Consider the following 3,160-nt stretch of genomic DNA (forward strand, 5'->3'; position numbering starts at 1 on the left):
AGAACTTTATGGGCGGCACGGTGGCACAGTGGTTAGCACTGCTGCCTCACAGCGCCAGAGACCCGGGTTCAATTCCCGACTCAGGCGACTGACTGTGTGGAGTTTGCACGTTCTCCCCGTGTCTGCGTGGGTTTCCTCCGGGTGCTCCGGTTTCCTCCCACAGTCCAAAGATGTGCAGGTCAGGTGAATTGGCCATGCTAAATTGCCCGTAGTGTTAGGTAAGGGGTAAATGTAGGGGTATGGGTGGGTTGCGCTTCGGCGGGGTGGTGTGGACTTGTTGGGCCGAAGGGCCTGTTTCCACACTGTAAGTAATCTAATCTAATCTAAACTTGCTGTTTCAATACAACTACAATACTGGCATCTGCCTGACAATGTGGAAAATTGCCCAGGTATGTCCTGTAAACAAAAAGCAGGATAAATGCACCCCAGCCAATTTTCACCCCATCAGTCTTTTCTCAATAATTGTAAAGTAATGGAAAGTGTCAAGCAGCACTTATCTATCTAGAACCTGCTCACTGATGCTCCGTTTGGGTTTTGCCAGGACCACTCATCTCCTGGCCTTATTACAGCTTTGTTGGAGTCATGCATGGCACAATAGTAGAGAATTGTGGTTATTGGAGATCAATCATCTCAGCTCCAGGACATCAATGCAGGAATTCCTGAGAGTAATATCTTTGGCCCAACCATCTTCAGCTGCTCATTAATGAACCTCCATCTATCATAAGGTCAGAAGTGGGATCTTTGCACCATTCACAATTCCTAAGACATTAAAGCAGTCCATGTCCAAATGCATCAAGACCTGGACAATATTTAGGTTTGGACTGAAAAGTGACAAGTTACATTCACACCTCACTAATGTCAGGTCCTGACCATCTCTAACAAGAGAAAATCCAACCCACGTCATGTGACATTCAATAGCATTACCATCACTGAATCCCCGACTATCAAAATCCTCGAGGTTACTATTGACCAGAAACTGTACTGGATTAGCCATATAAATACAATGGCTGCAAGAACGAGGAATCCTGCAGTGAGTAACTCACCTCCTGATTTCTCAAAGTCTGCCTGCCACCTACACGACACAAGTCATGAGTGTGATGGAATAGTTCCCACTTGCCTGGACAAATGCAGCTTCAACAACATTCAAGGAGCTCAACACAATCCAAGACAAAGCAGCTTATCGTCGTTGTAGCTGAGGACCAACTTCAGAGTACTACCATGGCTTTCTCATTGGCCACCTGCTACAGTATAAGTCAATTAAACCACCATGTAACTGTTTCTGTGTGCTATAAGGTGGAAAGATGATTTTGTTATAGAGTGTAGAGATAAGCATCTCTATCACACGCTCATCTGCAATTAATGTTTGTCATTTTATTACACTCACCCATGTCGTACTACTTGTGGCACAGTGCTACTGCCTCTCTCTCATCTGTCAACATTTGCACTAAAACTGGAAAATGAGCAATGAAACTCATTAGCTGATGCACCACCATCTCATTGGCCTTTCAGCACACTAGCAGAACCTATGTGTCTCATCACTTTTTACTAAAGACTTGCATGGGGCAAAGTCATCACCATCAAATGTAATTTTGGAATGATCACCTCACGTAAATATCAGGCACACACATCAGGATAAACTTTATTGATCACAAGCAACTCTAGCTCTTTCACCACACTGAGCAACCTTTAAAATTCAGGTTCTTTTAATGCTGAACTCCCTCCATACTGCATTCTTCCTGCAAGCAATAGATGATCACAGCTTTAGGAAATCCCATCTCTATGTGTACCTAGCATAGAGAAATGTACGGTCAAGGGGCTGCTGTTTGATATAAAGCTTGTCAACTCTTCAAACGACAGGCCACTGTGCAAGGGGGATATGCTTATACTGAAGGTCAGATTGGATATTTCCAGCCATTTAATGGAAAAGCTTTCCATGAGCTAATAACAGCTACCCATCAAGATCTTAATGGAACTTTGGGCAAAGAAGGTGTGTCATGACACAAACAAATCATTATGTTAATCTCTGCAGCCAGGCACAGAGCCACGCAAGGGCCAGAAGAGGAAATTGGTCAGCCCCCAAGCCTATCTATAGTGTAGTAGAAGATACCTCTGAGGAGGAACAGCCTGGAACCTCAAAGAGTTCAATATCAAGGTATTCTACCACACCATTCACCAGCACAGGACATCCACCAGTAATATGTCTAGAGTAGGCTTTTGGTCATCTACTGGTTAACACAGCATTGGTATGGGCCTACAGCTTGAAGAGGAAAAACTGTCAAGGTCTCCAACTCTAAAGCATTGTCAGAGAACAGGGGCCTTCTGAGTATGGTACAGATGAAGGCCCACTAATCTCAGCCATTAATGAGCTAACGGTGATGCAGACACAACCACTGGAATGTCTGGCAGAGTTGTCAGAGATTATGTACATTCTGGAGTGAACAGCAGTGGAGTCTGTCCATGTTCTGTCTGACATGGCTCTGACAAGCAAAAGCATGCCTGTTCCCATGGAGTGGGTGCTGGCTGCTGTTGCAAGTCAGCTTCAGCCGAACTGTTAGTATCTGCTGGATAGGCACACAGATCTTCAATCCACTGCTTGAGATGTATTCATTTAATGGCTCATCAAAAGTGAACCTAGGGATCTTGAATTTCCTCCCGGTGCCCCATATCCTCAAAGGTTGAGGAGGAGGAACAACAGCAAGGTACCCATCAACTGACATCTCAGGACACTCAGGAGTGCCCTCCACCCTTTCCCCTCTGTCAGGGACCCAATGCCCGCATCATCCTGGCCTGCAACCTTGGAGCCTCCAAGCCCTAGGCCATGAGAATGATGTCACTAATTTGAAAGAAAGTGGAAGAGAATCCACCAGGCTTTCACATGCTCAGCTATGGCTGCCAAAGTGGAATTACATTGCTGTGCAAGGCAAAGAAAGATGACTCTTCTGGAGACCCTGTCTGCTCCAGCTGAGCAGTTCAGGGAATGAAGGCACATCTTTAGAAGACCAACCAGATCAATGATGACCCAGGTGAATGTAGGTCATCCATCAATCTAAAAGTTTTGCATTGAGATCATCAGCTAGGCCTTTTTGGGGTACCTTTTAGTACCCATGAGCCAGCACTGGAGATGATGTTGAAGGTAGGGATTGACCATTTGGGGAACCTG

The 3,160-nt window shown here is 45.4% G+C and overlaps 1 non-coding gene across 1 annotated transcript; it reads right to left on the reverse strand.

The window, feature by feature from the left end:
* Positions 1-2,307: 2,307 nt before the first annotated feature.
* On the reverse strand, positions 2,308-2,407 carry LOC148149409 (small nucleolar RNA SNORA17). Its single transcript, XR_015758005.1, has one exon. It is a non-coding gene; the product is annotated as a small nucleolar RNA SNORA17 (small nucleolar RNA).
* Between the last annotated feature and the right edge of the window lie 753 nt (positions 2,408-3,160).

The sequence above is a fragment of the Chiloscyllium plagiosum genome, unplaced genomic scaffold, assembly GCF_037043375.1.
Source record: "Chiloscyllium plagiosum isolate Xiang-an unplaced genomic scaffold, Cpla_swu_hap1 HiC_scaffold_8, whole genome shotgun sequence".
Lineage (NCBI taxonomy): Eukaryota > Metazoa > Chordata > Chondrichthyes > Orectolobiformes > Hemiscylliidae > Chiloscyllium > Chiloscyllium plagiosum.